At 33.2% G+C, this 20,534-nt stretch overlaps 1 non-coding gene across 1 annotated transcript; it reads right to left on the bottom strand.

Annotated features, from left to right (window-relative positions):
• Positions 1 to 2,983: 2,983 nt before the first annotated feature.
• On the bottom strand, positions 2,984 to 3,117 carry LOC136234520 (small nucleolar RNA snoR111). Its single transcript, XR_010691395.1, has one exon. It is a non-coding gene; the product is annotated as a small nucleolar RNA snoR111 (small nucleolar RNA).
• Positions 3,118 to 20,534: the final 17,417 nt, after the last annotated feature.

Raw genomic sequence — 20,534 nt, 5'->3', positions numbered from 1 at the left:
TCAAACAAAGAATTATAGTGATTTAATCCAATAAATTTATTTTATTTTTTCTTGATCTCACTACGGTATTGAGACAAATTATTTACAAGATACAAGCCAATGTGGCAATGTAAAGATTTTTAATGGTTCTTACCATATCTAAGAACACTACATTATATAGAGGAGTTATAATTATATCTTCAATTACGTTTTTTTTACGAGACAAGTTGTTATACCAATGTGGCATTATATAATATGATTCTAATATAGTTAGCTTCAATCTAAGGGGGTGTTTGGTTCACAGGGGTAAACGAAACAAAATCAAGAAATGGAAACTAAAGGAAAGGAAAGAAATAACCATTAATTCCTCTATGTTTGGATATGTTTAGAAAATGGAATGAGGTAAAGGGAATCCAATCCCCTAGAGGGCATTCTTAATTCCTAAAGACCTCAAACCAAACACCCCCTAAAAGTTTATATAATAATTATGATAATAAAGTTTAAATTAATGAAAAATAAATTGATAAAATTTTATCATGTTTTCTACGACTATGTGGCTAAGAAAGGTTTCTAGCCAAAAGAGTTTTATTTTTGCCAAAATTATGTTCGTGGCTAAGTAAGATTTTTCGTTAGAAGTGTTCTCTTTTAATAAGAGTGGCTACATGTGATTGCTTACCACATGCCGCTATTTCTTACTACGTGTATTTTACTCATGACAAAGAGATATGATTGGCTATAAGTTTTCTCATGGTATAAACACCAATATGCAAAGTTGGAAGGTTTGAAAATGCAAAGAAATTACTTTCTAGGCTTTCTATTGATCGGTTACATGTAAGTATTTACAACATATGAGAATGTCTCCTCACAGTCTATCCCTTCCAGTTGAGTATAACCCTTAGCGACCAAATAAGTTTTGTATCTTTTGATTTCATGTGCCTTTCGCTTATCTTTGAGAACTCATTTGCTCCCAATGGTTCAACATCCTTCTAGTAGATCAACTAATTACCAAACATGATTCAATTTCACGGAAGATATTTCTTCTTCCATTGTCTCAATCTACTTATAATATCTTCCTCCATTGTCTCAATCTACTTATCTTTTTTAGAACATGAGAGGTCCTCTTGAACATCTTTAGGTTCTGCATCATATTGAGTAACTAAACGAGTCATGCCTTTGATACTAAATTGTTGGAGTACGACTTTTTTCCTTTTAGTGCACGTGACTTTAAACATATCACCTATATTCGTCATATTGAACTATGACGAATATATGTTCTATATAAATAATACATGTGATATGTTTATCAAGATTTGAAGCTTCACCGCACTAAAAGGTAAACAATCGATTGTCGAAGATTTAGTATCGAAGACACTCTTTTAGTTACTCAAGACACTACAAAGCTCAAAAATGTTCAAAAGGCTCTCATGTCCTTAATTAAACAAACGGATTAAGGTAATGGAAGAAGAAATGTTCCATGAGATTGAATCATGGTTGGCAATTGGCTGATCTACCAGAGTGACGTGAAACTATTAAGAGAAAATGGATTCTCAAAGTTAAACGAAATGCAAATATAAGTATCAAAAGATACAAAGATCGTGAGTCACTAGAGTTATACTCAATAAAAAAGGATAGACTTTAAGAAACATTTTTACATGTATGGTTTACATCAATTAGACTTCTCCTAACTATAGTGACAAGTTTAAACCTAGAGTTACTACAAATGGATGCAATGACTTTTCAATTGAGAATTTGACACAGAAATCCATATTGAACATGCAAGTTTCGTCGAATCAAGTTGTATACAAATAGTCTTCTAGACAACGACACATTCAACAAATTCTAGCATCATTCTTACCTAATGAACCCATCTTATTCCATTCATTGATGGACTTTATATTTGGCTTATATCTAAATATTTCCAACGCGCCTACTAATTTCAAATCAAAGTGCAAATCCTTATTGCTATTAGTAAATTCGTGAATATTGTTAGTTATCTAATACATATAAAAAAGTAAATTACACCTATTTCAAAATAATTATAATCTCAAACTAAAAAAATTTAAAAATTAAAATGATTTAAAATCACATTTTAATTATTCTTAATTCCCAAAATCATAATTATTAAATATTTTTTTACCAATTAAAATTCAAAATGATCCCAAATTAAAGTTCAGATTCAGCACCGGTAAATTGAACAAAATTTTATTAATTTTTAATGGCATTATACTTGTTTAGATCTCTAAACTAAAGCTATAAAATTAATTAGATCTTAAACTATTAAAATCATCGATTAGATCCATAAATTAAGCAAAAATTATTAATTGACTCTCTATTCTATCCTAACATTGAAAACTGTGTCTATTTGATATAGACGGTAATAAGATCTACATTGATTCAAAATGAATTTGAAAAAGAAGATATGAAATTATTCAACCGAATAATTTTCGATTAGACCTCAATTGGAGTTTTTTATTAAAATAAGAACTATCCTAATTGATTTTGAAACCATAGTTTAGAGATCCAATTTAACGGTTAATCTAATGAATTCCATGAATTCCTCTCAAAAGATTTCCATTAAAAATAGTGCAAGTTCTAGAGAGGAAAAGTATTCTTCGAAAGAATTAAACGAGGAACAGCTGGAAAAAACCCGGGCCCGCATGCGGAAAGTGGAAATAGAAGCAGATCAGTTTCGAACGAATGGATACAACCAAAAAAATTGTAAAAAAAAAAATACTATCATGGGGGGGATTGTGCCATGAATTCATTGATTCTGTATGAGATGAAAATCTATTGATCATCGTTAAAATGAATCGACATACTGTGCAATTTTGAAATTCAGGGTCCAAAAAGAAAATAAATGCAAAGATTAAAGACCACTTATGTAATTTACCCTGAAAACTTTCGATTTCAAAACATAGAATTTAATACGATTAGAACAAAATCAAACCCACTTTCCCCAAATCTTTTATGGATCAAATGAAAACATATCGATTTATAAAAAAAAATGTGGACGAGCAACAATCGAATCGTCAACGGAAAAACGACGACTGAAACGATATCTCGGCCATGGAATTCGTTATACCTCCGATATCTTTTCCGACGAAGAGACCATTAAAACACCGTCTCTCATCTTGTTTAACAGATCGGAGGCTTTCTTTCTATTCTAATCTAACAGTTTCAAAAGCAAATAAAAATTTCAAAACCCTCACCTCTGATAACTTTTCCGACGAAGAGACCATTTAAACACCGTCTCCCGTCTTGTATAACAGATCGGAGGCTTTCTTTCTATTCTAACATTCAAAACCAAATCAAAAATTCAAAACCAAATCAAAGAATTCAAAATCCTATCGGCAGGAAATTTACGGCTGCGGCTTCGAGATGAGAGATGCTGAGTGATCTTGGGGCTTATATAGGCAGTACATTTAGGGTTTAATCATAGCCAGCCTCCCTATTTCTTAAATTTCTAAATTTCTCCACTTAAGTTTTCTTAATTACAGAACTTGCCCCGTGCACTTGCCACATTACTATTTTGCCCAGATTTAGCTCAATGCACACTAAATTTTTTTTATTGGGCTTGGCCGGGCTGAGTAACATGCTAATGGGTTTCCCAAAAAAAGCTTTTTTTTTTTTTTTTTTTTATAAAAAAGAAAGGAAACAAAAAAAAACTAAGACGGAACCATCCTAGAAAAGTCAGCTCCCATGAGATCATCCAGCAGCAGCCTTTGAATATCAACTGGCGAAAACAGAAGATGAGTAACATCTGGTTGAAGAGCATGAACGCTAGTAGCCATAAAATCAGTAATCCGATTTTGCTCCCAGAACACATGCCGAAAATGAACACACTCGAAGTTCCTGAGAAGCTGTTTGATACCTTTGAAAAGGTTCCGACCAATACATGCAGTATCTCTATCATCATTAATAGCCGCCACTATCTCCGTATTATCCGATTCAATCTCAATCCATCGACAACCGCTACTCAAAGCAAGAGAGATACCAGAAAAAAGATCACAAATTTCCGCATCATATGTGTTACCCTATACCGATATTATGGTTGAAACCAGCCACCCATGACAATCACGAATAAACTCTCCAACAGAAATCAAATCATCACTTAACTTCGAGCCATCAGTATTAAGTTTATGTCATTCTCTTTCCAAATTATTTCAAGCCTCCTGAAACTTGTTAAAGGTAAACCGTATGATCAACAATGGGTTAGAGGGAATATCCCCTTTTCTATCAAATATGAAGCAATTACGCCACCTCCACAACAGCCAATAGCATGAAATAAACATAATCTACCAGTTAGCACTCACATTTAGCTCCTTCTCCTACAAGCACTACGAAATAAATATCAAAATCCTAATAATACAAAATTTAATAATCAATACATCATTATTTTTTATATATCATAAAGGCGTAATATCCATTTGGATATTCAAATTAAAGCTTTAAAATCAATTAGGACCTTAAACTATCAAAATCATCAATCAGATCCCTGAACTAGGTAAAAATCATCAATTGAGTACCCATTTTAAGCAAAAATCATCAACTGAGTACTCATCGAAAACCATTCGGTTGAATAGTTTCAAACTCTCTTCTCCAAATCCATTTTGAGCCAACACAGAGATGATTACAGTTCATGTCAAATAGTCTCAGTTTCTGATTTAGGATAGCATAAGGACTCAATTGATGATATTTACTTAGTTTAGGGACTTAATTGATGATTTTTATAGTTTAAGATCCTAATTGACTTTTAAGTTTTAGTTTAAGGGTCAAAATGATTGTTATGCTAAATAAAATATGATTTTATATTATAAATTCTAAATTTTAAAAATATATATCAAATCCTTAATTTATACTGTTCAAAACCAAGACTATGTGGATTGCTTACACACCTGAAATCAAGAATCTGCCCGATTTTCCTCGATTATCTAGATTTTTTGTGGTTTGTAATTTTTAGCCATCTAAACTCCGTCTAGACCGTCTGAACGCCGGTGAGACCGTCTAGGCGCCTTCTAAACGATGATGAATAAAAGTATTTTTTATTATGAATTTTTTTATTTTTTATTATAATTCATTTTTGAGTTTTTTGTTGAAATGTTGATGTTTGTAAATTTTAAAATTATATATTACAAATTTACATATTTTTATATTATTATTTTTAGATAGTATAATATATATTTTATTGAATTTATATAAAAATAAAAAATACAAATCTGATTAATTCCCAACTAATCCTCAAAGATTCTATCCACTCGATTAGCGCATAATGTTTTTTACAACTTTGCCAATTTATAAAACCTAGTTCTTAGTTAATTATATATTATTCAAATTATTATTTGATATAATTGTAAATAATTTCATATAAATTTTTCAAAGCTAATTCTCAAACTTAGTTTAACATTGTTCGACTAATATAAATATATTTAAAAATTAAGTTAAAATAGGGATAAATGTTAAATTTAATCTTAATGTTTCAATAGAAGTACGGATTTCGTCTTAAAGTATGAAATCGTACAAATTTAAAATCAACGTTTCTAAACAAAATCAATTTTAGTTATACGTTACCAAAATTTTGAAAATACTACTTTAACTGTTATTTAACTGTTACATTGGACAATCCAAACAATGTTGTCGATAAACTCCAATTATTTTTAAAAGGCTTAATGCTTCTCCAGCCTCCTTAATTTGTCCAAATTGGTCAATTTACCCCTCTAACTCATCGAATATCCTATTTACCCCCCTTAACTCCATAAAAATGGTATTTCTCACCCCCTTAACTTGTCCAAATTTGTCATTTTTACCCCTTCTCAATTCATTGAATATCCTATTTACCCTCTTAACTCCATAAAAGTGGTATTTCTCACCACTTATGATCTTATTTACCCTTTTAACTCCATAAAAATGGTATTTCTTATCCCTTTATAGTAGTAAAAAAAGTTGAAAAGAGAAAGAATGAATAAAAAATACAAATAACAAGAACATTAATATAAACAAGTTAAATACATTATATGTAGGGATAATGTGCCAAAATAGGATAAATATAGGTTCCACTTATAAAATAGCATAAATATAGGTTTAACGTTTAAAAAAATTATCAATTTAGGTTTCGATAACAGATTATAAGGGGTAAAAAATACCACTTTTATGGAGTTAAGGGGGTAAATAGAACATTCTATAAGTTGGGGGATAAATGGACAAATTGAGGCGGTGAGAAATACCACTTTTATAGAGTTAATGAGGTAAATAGGACAATCGATAAAAATTTGGACAAGTTAAAGGGTTGGGGAAGCATCATACCTTTTTAAAATTATTGGTGACTTATTAGTAACACATTATATTTTAGATATTTTGACAATTTTTTTTATCAAATTATATGTAGCAGCCTCCCCATTTTTTAATTTCTAAATTTCTCCACTTAATTTTCCTTAATTACATATTTTCCCTGCCACATTACTATTTTCTTCAGATTTGGCCCAATACACACTATATATTTTATTGGGCTTGGCCGGGCTGGATCACACTATAAAAAGCTAATTCTCAAACTCAATTTAACTTTATTCAATTAATCTAAATATATTTAAAAATTAAATTAAATCTTAAAGTGCAGATTTAATCATGATACAAATTTAGCCCCAATATTTCCAAGAAATATCAATTTTAGTTGGACGTTACCGAAAATTTAAGAAGACTGATTTGACTGTTATTTATCTGTCACATCAGACAATCTAAACAAGTTTATTGATAAACTGTTATTGTATCGTACATTTTTGTTTTGTTATTTGTGACTATATTAGTAATTAGTAATAGTATATATATTTTACATATTTTGACAATTTTTTTTGTGTGTGTATTTTGGATTATGTTTTTTTTGTTGATATTCAAGGTTGTAATAAACACTAGGCACTAATAGGGATGCAATGGCCGAAATTTTTCCGAAACATGTGAAGACCCGAAACGACGGAAATTGGAATCACCGAAATATTTGGTGGTGACATTTGCACGCAAAACCTAAACATAGGTGGAGGCGGAAGTTACTAATCTCGAACCATAGGGATTTTTGTACCGCTTCCGAATAAATCCCGGTGGAAACCCCCAAATTTATATAATTGATATTATCTGCTTCAAAGAAAACAGTGCATGGGAAAGTTGGAGATATAAATCAGAGGTTGTAAAGTTGTAGAGGTTCAACGGTCCGAACTGAAATAACCAAATATCGAATAGTATTTAAAATAAAACCGAATTTAAACCGAATAATGTATTTTAGTTTGGTTTGGTATTTAGTTTCATCATTTATTAAATAATTTATTTCTTATTTTATATTATATTATTATAATGTTTATATTAAAAAAATTATCAATTCATAATTTGGTTAAACAATGTAAAAACAAACAAAATAACTTATCTTGTAAAAAAAACAAAATAAGCATAGAAGACATTGGTTATTTACTGTGTAGTGAAACTCAATATTTAATTTTTTTGTAATACTGAATTTTCATACGGTTTGTCTAATATTCAAATCTAGAATCAGATATCTTATAATATTCTTATTACAATATTTAATCAAATGATTTTATATTTAATTACTAATTCAAAAATTGATTTTTTTTCTAAACGTAACCGGATAATTAGTAAATAAATTTAATTAATTCGTATTTCGGCCGGTTCGGTTAATTTAGTTATTTTAACATAAAAGACAAACTGATCAATATTACTGATATATTTCAATATTTAAGATCGAAACCGGACCTAATAGACTGAAAAATCGAACTGAAACACCGAAATTCATTGATTCGATTCGGTTTTTGAACAACCCTATCAAGTTGTCTTTAGGTGAAGAAGCAAATACCAACTTTGGGCATATTTCGTTTATCTGTTTCTATTTACTATTGTTGATATGTAGTAATTGTTTTTTTCTGCTAAAAGTAGTTGTTTTCAAATTTGACCAAACACTTTTTATCTTCCATTTTGAATCAAAAGATAAATTTTTTTTTCGAAAAATGAGACCAAACGAACACTTAGAGTCCGTTTAATTCACATGTTTCTATTTGCTATTTATTGTTACTATTAGCTGTTTGTTGTTTGTTGTTTGCTGATATGTAGTAGATGTTAGTTGATTTTTCTGCAAGTAGTTTCGAAATTTTACCAAATAATTATTTTGTTATCTCATGTTTAGAATTAAAGACAAAAAAAGTTCTTAAAAATGTAAACAAAAGGACACTTAGTTTTAAAAAAAATTATTTAGTCTCTCTATTTTGAAAAACACATTATAAGGTTCCTATATTTTATCAATATTAACCATTTGGTCATTCTGCCGAGTTTTTTTAGATTTTTAACCGAATATATCTTAGCTTTTAGGACAATAATAGTAGATACAAAATGGTCATGTTACTCTGTTATTTTCTGTCTGTTTTTTTATGCCAAATATAACGGTTAAAAATCTAAAAAAAAATAGATTGAATGACCAAATGGTTAATATTGACAAAAGATATAGATCATATGATGTGTTTTTCAAAATAAAGGGACTAAACAGTGTGTTAGGTAAAAAGAAATTGACTAATAAATTATTTACCCTTAAAATTATGAGGATATGGATTTTGACATATGTTGGGCGAATTCCGCAACTGCACGGTTTCGCTTGTAGTAATAAAAGATATCGATCCCACAGAGAACGTTTTGATAAAAATTACTGTTCTGATTAAATTCGTTTTCTCGAGGTTTATATAAAATCGTTAATGGTTTAAATGGTTTCTAATTCTAATTATGGTTACAGTTATAATTACAATTTACAGAAATTAAATTTAGATTAAAGCTTATTCCAAGGTTAATTTATACTAAGCAAAAACACATCTTATAACTTTGAACTGTTATCAATTTTTTTCTCTCAGCCTAAGATTGAAAACCTTAATCAAATTCGGAATCTAAACCCGATTATTCGACCTATCGCAATGACCAAATATAAATCCGAATTTGCTTAAGTGTTCAACAAAGTTTGCATGAGAAAATACCAAAATCTCTTTCTAAATACTTTTGCATGAAAACACCCGTTAGAATTACTTAAAGAATATCGATAGATCCAACTTTAAATAAAACAATTGTGAAAATGGAATTGAATTAAAAGATATTTATTAGTTTGATTTATAAATATCTCAAGTTAACAGAGAAGAAGAAGCTTGAAAAGCATTGAACGAAGCATGAATTCTGGGTTGTCAATCCTTTACTCAACTTCGTAGGTTCGTCACACTGTGGGTCGCCCTCAATCCATGATCTTCTCGCTGAGTCTTTGAAATAGCAACCTCTCGATTGTCTACGAAGCATAAACTTGATTTTGGTAAACCTTAATGTAAATAATAAAATCTATAACTTGTGTCTCTAATAATCGAACAACTTGTGTAACAACTTTGTAACTTTTTGTAACAACTGAACTCTGAATTCTTCCTCTATTTATAATATCCCAAGAGGTATGCTGAAGAGACGTGTCCGTTGGTGAAGAGTTGCCTCTATCCGGATGGAAGGATGCTTCGTTTGGAGAAATAAATGTGGAAAATGTGCTTAACAGCTTCGCTGTCCTTATAGAGATTTAAGAATCTCAGTAGTGACAGGGGGAGAAGGAAGGAGAGAGGCACGCATAGCTGCCCCTAGCACGTCCCTGTCGAGATTTTCGAATCTCGACAGTGAAAGAGACCATTCTTTTTCTCCTTTGGAGATTTGTTTCAATTCTCAGACGTGACTTCCGATTCTCATACGTGATTTTCATTGAAAGCTTGATTTCTCCCTCGTTTGTAATCCATTTTTGCTCCTATTTAGCTTTTTCCAAGTAATTAACACCTTGCACACAAACAATAAATACCAACGTAAAATCTTTCCAAAATAATATAATTAATATATATCTTACATGAAATTTAACATATTTATACATGCTAATTTAGATATATTTTGGGCTTATCAACATAGCAAGTTATACATTTTCATAATTATAACCATAAAAAATTCAACTCCCAAACCTTGTTCAAAAAACGACTTGGATGTTGTGCATTCTCATTTAGGTTGCAAAGATTGTGTTTTTTTGCGACTTGTTTAACAGTTTTGTGGCAGCAAGGAATAATACTTTCTCTTATCCTATAGACCTTTTACTTGCCGAGGATCTTAACATGAAGAAAGTCCTTAGTTGGTTAAAAAATGGTGTCCCTCAAAAACGTTTTTATCGAAATAGAGTCACAACTCCTAATAGATGCTTTACATTGTCAAAATGTGTTTGTTTCTAGTTTTGATTTGATTGTATTTTTTTTTTTTTTTTTTGTAAATCCATATTATTGGATATTGTGAATAGTATTATCTTTTATCAGGCACTTTGCGAACAATATTGTCGACGTGTTAGCCAAAACGACTTGTTTTATATAGGCCTCCAAGAAATTAATCAGATTTGTATTTTTTTATTTTTTTTATTTTTAATAAATAAATTATTACGCAAATACAATTAAAATATGAATTATACTATGTAAAAATAATTATGTAAAATATTTAAGATAGAAAAACATATACTATATGTTAATACTTGTTACATTAGTGTCCTTAAAAAAATAAAAATGTTTCCACAAAATAACATTAATAACAAAATGTTTCCACAAAATAACATTAATAACAAAATGTGCTAATAAAATAATACTAATTTTTAAAAAAGAGCCGTTTGAATCCGCCTAAGACCGTTTAGGCGGTCAAAAATCGGTATACTGATTTATACCACTCGACTTAAAGAAATCAGAACGATTATAACATCCTAGCCCACACCATGTATATATTGTCCCATTTGGTTCAAATCCAACACCTTGGTCTTCACGGCTTTAAAACGCGTCTGCATGTATTAGATTCTCATCTTACTAATAAACCTCAGTCACTCATTCTCCATTTTCGATGTAACATTCAGTTCATTCATGCCCTCATCGTCCTCCCTTAGGGCCAGTCCTTGCACAAATCTTCTGCCCCGAAGCCACCCACTCCGGACCGGATAGTTACAGGCTCATCAGCTTTCGCCTGGTTGATCCCTAAACCACACATTGTACGTGGAAAGTTGACTCTGATACCAATTGTAACATCCTGAAAATATCATGTAGATATTGTATGCTTATGATCCCCTATAACGACTCAGTCCGAAATAGGTAGCTCTAGGATAGAAAGACCTGAGCAAGGAGCGGTCCTAAAGGATGACGATCGGGACAATAATGAATTGAATCCCACATTAAAAATGAAGAAGTAGTGACTGAGACTTATTACTAATATAAGAATCTGTTGCAAAAGATTAACCAAAAAACAAATCGAACACAGAAAACGAGTTCATTGGATAAAATGGATATTGAGTGGACTTTGTGTAATTTAAAACACTTATGTTATTGGAATTATTCTATTCAATGATTCATCTTATCAAAGTTTAGTCTAATTATGTAATAATGGGCATTGCTTGTTTGTGGTGCATGTCACATAAAAATGGAGGGGTGTTTATGGATTTTACAGGTTAGAAATACAAGGTAAATTACACATATGGCCACCGAACTTTACCCATTTTATATTGTGGCCACTTAATTTCAATTTTTAACGGTATAACCACTGAATTTTACACTTTTTAATACTGGTAACCACTCATCTTTAACTAACTTCTCAAACTGACCGTTAACAACTTCAAAATGAAAATATTCAAGAATTAAAGTTGTTCCACTTAACTTCAATTTTTAACGGTATGACCACTGAATTTTACACTTTTTAATACCGGTAACCACTCATCTTTAACTAACTTCTCAAACTAACCGTTAACGACTTTAAAATGAAAATATTCAAGAATTAAAGTTGTTCAAGACGGCGTTTACCATGAAACCATATTTTTTATTTTCCAAAATCACATTTTTTGGAGCTTTTTCTCTCTAAAAATTCACACTCTTTCCTTAACAACAACACTTAAATAACCTCAAAACGAAAATTTTCAAGAATTAAAGTTCCTTAAAATATCATTAACTCTTCGAATTTTTTATTTTGAGGCCGTCAACGGTTGTTTCGAGATGTTGAGTGGTAACCGGTGTTAAAAAATGTAAAGTTCAGTAACCATACCGCTAAGAAATGAAGTTCAGTGACCATAATGTTAAAAAGAGCAAAGTTCAGTGGCCATAGGTGTAATGATCTTTTATTGTTGGATTATACAATCTTAGGTGTAATGTGTTGGATTAGCAAATTTTCTTATCATTATGATTCACAATTTTATTGGATATGTATGGGGATGATATGGACATTAAGTGGATTTTGTGTAATTTACCACTTTCTCATCAAATGCCAGATTTTTTGGGTTGCAAAATTTCAGTGATGAATACAGGATTTACCATTCGCGTTAATTTTACACGTGTGTGCGTAAATTTTTTTTTTTTTTGCTAAATCGAATTTGCACAAATTTTTTCGTATAATATATGTGTTAAAATCTGAGTGGTTCAGAATCAATTTTTATGTACCAATATAAAATTTCTTAAAATTAACCTAGATTTGAACTCGTTTTTAATAAATTTAGAGAAATTTATCGCCTATCATATATTAATCACGTTAAATTTTATAATTAAATACAGATTCAATGACTTAATTAACTACTCTGAAATTTAATTTGACGGAAACATGAGCTGAAATCATCCATAATAGGAGTAGTTCTAACGACCGAGGGGCATAAAACTGTTGAAACACCTTTCCACAAGATTTTGATTTGACAAAATCATCCATGATTAAGAGGCAATTAAATTTAAATGCTTTGATTTAATTGTACTAATGTGTTTGTTCAATATTGAGTGCAAAAAAATATATATAAAGTAAGACAGGTCAGAAGTCAGCATAAGCCAAAAGCCAAAAGCCAAAAGCTGAGTGGAACGGAACTCAGCATGAAAGGATAGAAGCTGAGTAAAGTAGAACTCAGCATCAGAAGCTTCCTTCAAAGTTGCCAGAACGAAGGTGACTAAATTAGAAGACTCCTTCAGAATTGAATAAACAAGAACGGAGCTGACTAAGACGGAATTCAGCATAGAAGTTGAACATTCGAAGATAACGGATGAAGCTGAGTAACAGTCAGGACAGCATGAAAGATCCGTTCACTAAAGGACAAAGTCTGCCAATCTTCTGCACCAATAATTGAAGCCTCGAAAGCACACAGAAGACTAATTCCAAGAATCATGGGTCTGTGGATTATTGGTAAAAGACAACTGGCACAAAAAGACAAGTCTGATGCAAGAAGACAAAACTTGACGCCTGAAGAAAACAGAAGAAGGGAATGGCAGAACAGTCTGAAGCTGGCCAGAAGCTGTCTCCTAAAAGAGCCGTTTTGGACACAACGGCTAAACCAATTCAAAATGATCCAATCTTCTGAAATTCATCTATAAAGGACAATGAGAGTTCTTGGATCATTTGCTCAAGCATCAAAAGAAAAATACAAGAGAGAAAATTATGAAAGCACTCAAATACAAAGAGATCTTACACCAATTTTTCTATTCTCTGTGTAAATGCTAGATTGATTGTTTTGTAATCATCTAAGGTGTTCTTTAGTTGAAAAAGAACAAGTGTGTGATCAATAGGAATATTGAGAGTGTTTGAGCTGAGTACTGGGTTGTAAGTATTTAGTGGTAGAAAAATCTAAGTGCTGGGTTGTAGTACTTAGTAGGAGCTGGGTAGACGAATAGAGGACGTACTCTTGCATACTCACTGCCTTGTAAAGGGTTTGTGCTCTACCTTGAAAGAGCTCAGTATTGGATTGAAAATCCCAGGAGGAACTGGGGACTAGACGTAGGCAGAGAGGCCGAACCAGGATAAGTCGTGCTGAGTAACTTCTAAACTCTCTCTCTCAATATATATATATATATATATATATATATATATATATATATATATATATATATATATGTATGTATGTGTTGCTTGTTGTATTTACTCAGCTTATAAATTGTTAAAACTGAAACTGAGTAAATCTGAGTGTTAAGTTGGAAGCTGACCTTTCAAGTGTCAATTCCCAACTCTCAAGTCAATCAGTCTTAGTCAGCATAGAACTAAAACTGTCTGACTAATCAAACACTCATGCTGACCAACACGCTGAGTTATCAAACTCTTAAAATAACATTAAGTCAGCATAATTAAAAGCGAAAAAGTTACATTAGTTTCTAACCCCCCTTGGAACTAATTACTAGGGACCAACAAGTGGTATCAGAGCCTAAGCTCACTACTCAAAGATCTAACAATCTTGAGCTGATCCCGAAAAATGGGTGAGAATAGCACTCGTTTCCTCCCAGGAAACCAAACAACACAGATACTCCCTGAGGGATTATCAATCACTAGACCTCCCCTATTCTTTGGGTCTAATTATACATTCTGGAAGAATAGGATGAAGAACTTTATTCAAGCCACAAATATGAGTGCATGGCTTGCAATAGTTCAAGGTCCACATATACCTTATAAAACTGTTGATAATGAGAAAATTATCAAGAGTGAAACTGAGTGGACAGAGGATGACCTCAGAAAATTATAAAATAATGCTTCGGCTATCAATATGCTTCACTGTGCTCTAGATGCTGTAGAATACAATAAGATTTCAGGTTGTGAGTCAGCACAGGAGATCTGAAAAAAGCTGGAAGTAACTTATGAAGGCACCAGTAAGGTCAAGGAATCCAAAGTGAACCAAAATATGCGATTGTATGAGCTGTTCGAGATGACTGACAATGAGGACATCTCAGCAATGAATGCCAGGTTCACCAACATAATAAATGAGCTTAAAAGACTCGGTAAGAATTTCACTGAAGAAGAACAAGTGAAGAAGATCTTACGAAGTCTTCCCAAAAGCTAGCAAGCCAAGAAGACAGCTGTAGAGGAAGCTCAGGACCTGACCACATACAAATATAATGAGCTGATCGGTTCCTTGCTGACTCATGAAATTTCCATGAAAAACTTTGAAGCTAAAGAAAAATCTGAGGATAAGAAACAGAAATCACTAGTGATGAAAGCTGACTCCACAGAAGCTGAGTCAACTGATGATGAGGAAATGGCCATGTTTACTAGAAAAATGAAAAAGTTGTTCAGAAGAAATGAAAGAAATAGTAAGCGGCCATACAAGAGAGGAGACAGATATAAAACTGAGTCCAGTGACACCAGATACAAAAAGGACAGCTCCAAGCCTGTCACATGCTATGAATGCCATCAAACTGGGCATATTAAGTCAAGCTGTCCTAGTCTGAAGAAAGATAAGAATGGAAGCAAAAAGGCAATGGTGGCCACATGGAGTGACAGTGATGAGTCAACATCATCTGAAGCTGAGCAAAATGAAACAGCCAACATATGTTTCATGGCAGATGATGGAGCTGACCAATCTCAATCTGAGCAAGCCGACCTCTCTGGAGATTCTGAGCAGGAGGAAAACAACAATGAGGTAACATCCTTACTTTTGCTTAGAAACGAAATGGTAAATGCCCTGAGTGACTTATATACACTAACTAAGAAGTGTAACAAAAGGATTAAGGCACTCAGCAGGCGCTGTGACGAGATTGAGGAGGTCAAGCTGAGTGACCTCCGATATCTCCTCCAGGACAACTCAGATTTACATACGAACATGCAAATCTTACATAAGTGTGTCACGGAGGTTCAAACTGAGTCAAAGAAACTTAGAAAGGATGTCACAACTTTACAGAACCAAATAAAATGTTCAACTAAGAATAAACCCCATGCTGAGTACTCAGGTACTGGTCAGCATAAACAGTTTACTCAATGTAGCTGTTGTGGGAAGAAAGGACACACAAAAGCTGTGTGCTGGCATAACAAACAGACTGTCCAATGTGACTTCTGTGGTAAGAAAGGTCATACTACCAAGGTATGCTGGCATGCTCAGCACAACAATGCTGACTACACTCAATATCACCCTCAAATGGTAACTATGTGTGGCTTTTGTGGTAAAAGTGGCCATACTACAAAAGTATGTCGTCACAAGTTAAAATATGACTTTGCACCTGTTTACACTAAGAAGAAAGGACCCAAAAAGAATTGGGTACTTAAAAACGAATAGTTTAAAATGCAGGTCAGCTTGACATGCGTGGAGAAATCAAAACTCTGGTATATAGACAGCGCATGCTCAAGACACATGACAGGTGATGAAACTCAGTTCATCACATTAGAGCTTAAACGAGGAGGTAGTGTAAGCTTTGGAGACAACAAGAAGGGCAAGATAGTTGGCTCAGGAACTATCGGAGGTATCCCTAAAATTGAGTCAGTCTCCTTAGTTAAAGGTCTCAAATATAATCTTCTAAGCGTAGCTCAGCTTTGCAAGAGTGGAAGGAAGGCTATATTTGATGAAACTAAGTGTCAGATACTCGAGGGAAAAACAAATGATTTGATTTTAACAGCCCCTCGTGTAGAAAATGTTTACATGTTGAGTTTGGAAAAACAATTTTCAAAAAGTATATGCTTAGTGTCTAAAGAGGACAACTCCTGGCTATGGCATAGGAGACTTGAGCATGTCAGTATGGACCTCCTTGCCAAACTAGCTAGAAAGCAATTAGTTGAGGGATTACCCAAATTAAAGAATGAAAAAGATCAACTGTGTAATGCTTGTCAGCAAGGTAAACAAATTAAAAAGTCATTTCATAGCCAAAAGGTTGTCTCAACCAAAAGACCATTGGAATTACTACATTTGGATCTTTTCGGACCTATCCAGCCACTCAGCATGGGAGGTAAGAAATTTTCCTTAGTTATTGTAGATGATTTCTCTAGGTATACTTGGGTCATCTTGCTAAGTAGCAAAGATGAGACATTTGAGATGTTTACCACATTAGTCAAAAGGCTTGAAAATGACAAAGACCTAAGAGTAGCTCACATTAAAAGTGATAATGGTGGAGAATTCAAAAACCAATTGTTTGATGAATTCCGTGAAACTAATGGTATTGACCACAATTTCTCTGTTCCTAGAACTCCTCAACAAAATGGAGTCGTTGAAAGGAAGAATAGGACAATAGTAGAAATTGCTAGGACAATGCTGAGTGAAAATAGGCTTCCAAAGTATTTTTGGGGAGAAGCTGTCAATACAGCATGTTATATATTGAATAGGGCATTGGTAAGACCTATATTAAAGAAAACCCCTTATGAACTTTGGAAAGGACGAAAGCCCAATATTGGATACTTTCGTGCCTTTGGGTGTAAATGTTTTATACTCAACACTAAGAATAATCTGGCAAAGTTTGATGTCAAAGCTGACGAAGCGATCTTTTTGGGATACTCAACAAACAGTAAAGCATACAGAATTTATAATAAAAGGACCCAGGTTGTAGAAGATGTTGGGGTTTAGTGTCCTAAAGACAATGGTTGTAGGATGCAAACTTATTGTAAATGAATTGTTCTTTATATCATTTGTTTTAATAAGATATATGTTTGATAACTATATAAAGGCAAACCCTTTTACAGCACTAAATAAAGTCTAATAAAAGGAAATCCGTAAGTTTGTTTAAAGTGATTATAAAGTGTTCATACAAGCATGAAGTGAGACAAGACTTTATAATAAACTAATAAACTTAAAACCACCCCAAGTCAAGTGAGATGTTTAGGATTGACATATCACTGTTGAGACTTGTATGTAACAATGTCTTCTGTCCGACAGAAAGCTGATCTCACAAACTTCACATATATAGATATCTGGATAGTTACATAGATCGGATGAAACGTCGTTCATTAGGATTGGGGATTCGATTTGAGATAACAGGATGGGTAGATTCGTCCTTGTCATATGTTCATCTCATTGGTATTAATAGGTATAAATAATCCCCAGACTCAAAGGAATGTTAATTGGTCATCCTGAATTACTGAATGTGAGACTTTGATCGCGTGGTCCCACGATCCTTAACAGAGATGACTCTGGGGTGTGAACTGCAAAGGTTGGGTGTCACAGGAGGTAATGTCAGGGTAGTTATACATTGGATTGAGCATTTATCACTCCCGACGAATGGGAGATACGTCCAAGGATCGCTTGTGGAAGACTCGACTCTAAATCCTTGCAAGGTGATAGCTTAAGAGTAGAAATACAGATTTCACTTAACCTATCTATTTGAGTTGACTCGGCCTGTACAAGTAAAATGAACGTCTCGCTATATATGACTTGACATCATCCATAGTCATAAGATTCAGTTCAAGGATGTAGTTGATAAAGGATCGAATTATACTGTAACTAATACGGAAGGGTTAACGGCATAATCAACCTGTCTTCTTAACGGACTCTGGGGGAATGATTACGGACATGCCGATAACATGCTCTGTTCATCATTCCGTTATGCAAGGATTAAATATAATTCTTGGAGAAATTAATTTAATAGTTGCATACAGCCAGAAGTAGTAAGGACCTAATGGATCACATATAAGACTTGGAAACAAAAGAGAGATGGATCTGATTAATAGATGGAAGTCCAGTTGAGCCCAGTAAGGCCCATGGATAAGGGGGGGTCGAAATTTATGTATATTAGGGAAGGAATTAATTTATTCCACTCTTCCTAATTTGATTAGGATTGTGAAATTAAATTAATTAAGAGATAATCAAGTTAAGAGTTTTAATTAGATTAATATACTCCTATTATTATCTAACTAGGTTATTTATTATTATCCTAATTATATTGGATATATAGTAAGATAATAATTAGAAATCCTATTCCGAATTGGATTCCTATTAAGTAGCATATTCCTATCTAACTAGGGTTTAGAGACAAACTAATATATATACCCCCTTCCCTTTGGAATTTCGACATACATAAACCCTCCCCCTACATGTGATTTTCGAAATTGCTTCTAGAGAGAGAAAGAAAGAATTCCATCCTCAAGTTCGTGGACAAGAATTCATACGGCTTCCGTCAATCGATTAATCTCTTCCATCTCTTTTCTCTTTGATCTTGTGTTGGTTTGTTAGAGGCAATCTATTTTGGTTGCATCTCATAAGGGTTGATTCTAACTTAATCTCACCGTGTTCACGAAAGAAGGAAAAACAAACAAAAGGGAGAATTCGTTTTTTCTTCACCTACATCAGGTCAGTTCACTATTTCAAGGATTTTCGGAGATTGAACCGTCGGATCGTCGCGATTTTTGGACAGTAGCTTCTAGATATATTCTTCCATGTTTCCACCGAAGGGATTGTCGTTCGGAGGTCTGGAAGGTCTGTTTCGAATAGGGGCAGATTGGTAAACAGTTTACATCTCCTTTGAAGTTGTGGGCACTTCGTTTGCAACGGTAGATTGATCATCGAAAGGTATTTCTTCTTATCCCTCTTTATATGAAATAACGATTAACGGATCCTATGGTTAAAAGAAAGTAGGCTAAATTTTTTATATTTCCGCTGCTATACCTTAGCCCTATTTCCAACAGAAGAGTCAGTCCATGTGGATTTCGATGAAACTGACCCTGCAGGAAGAACAACTCAACACACAGAGGAAGAACCCAACTCAGCTCCTGCTGACCAAAATGGACATGCTGAGTCATCAGTACAAGAACTGACCAAAGGTAAAATCGAAACTGAAATTATCTTTGCTGACCAATCTGTCCCTGCAGAGATTGTAGAAACACTTGTTCCAAACAACTCAACATTACCCAAGGAGATAAAAATTCCAAGAGGACATTCAGAAAAGTTCATCCTTGATGATGCAAACAACAAAGTAATGACTAGAGATCAGTTTAGGAAGTTCCTTAGCAACGTTGCTTTCGTATCAGTTCATGAACCAAAGAACTTTGCTGATGCTGAGTATGATGAGTATTGGATCAATGCTATGCAAGAAGAGCTTGACCAATTCACAAGAAATGAGGTATGGGATTTAGTACCTAAACCTAGGAATCAAAAATCCATAGGAACTAAGTGGGTTTTTAGAAACAAACTAGATGAGCATGGAAGTGTAATTAGGAACAAAGCTCGACTTGTAGCCCAAGGCTATAGTCAGCAAGAGGGCATTGATTATGGTGAAACCTTTGCACTAGTTGCTAGGTTAGAAGTTATACGTATATTGTGTGCATATGCTAGTTTTATGAACTTTAAATTGTATCAAATGGATGTTAAAAGTGCATTTTTTAATGGATTTATAAACGAGGAGGTATATGTTAATCAACCTCCGGGCTTTGAAGATCCAAAATTTCCAAACCACGTTTATAAACTCAAGAAGGCCTTATATGGCTTGAAGCAAGCTCCAAGAGCTTGGTATGAAAGGTTGACCAACTTCCTGCTGACCAGGAATTATGTCAGAGGAAAAGCTGACACAACCTTGTTCATTAAGAAAAAGGGTAAACATACCCTACTTGCACAAATCTATGTAGATGGCATAATATTTGGTGCTACTAACGAATCTTTGTGTCAAGAGTTTAGCAAACAGATGCAGACTGAGTTCGAAATGTCTATGATGGGAGAACTCAGCTTCTTCCTTGGACTTCAGATCAAGCAAGGTAAGAACGATATCTTCATTAGTCAGTCCAAGTACACCAAGGAGATGTTAAAGAAATTTGATATGGAAGATTGTAAGCCCATATCAACCCCTATGGGTACTGATACT

Source organism: Euphorbia lathyris, chromosome 6 (assembly GCF_963576675.1).
Source record: "Euphorbia lathyris chromosome 6, ddEupLath1.1, whole genome shotgun sequence".
Taxonomy (NCBI): domain Eukaryota; kingdom Viridiplantae; phylum Streptophyta; class Magnoliopsida; order Malpighiales; family Euphorbiaceae; genus Euphorbia; species Euphorbia lathyris.
The sequence above is the reverse complement of the archived record's forward strand: the minus strand, read 5'-3'. Positions and strand labels throughout refer to the sequence as shown.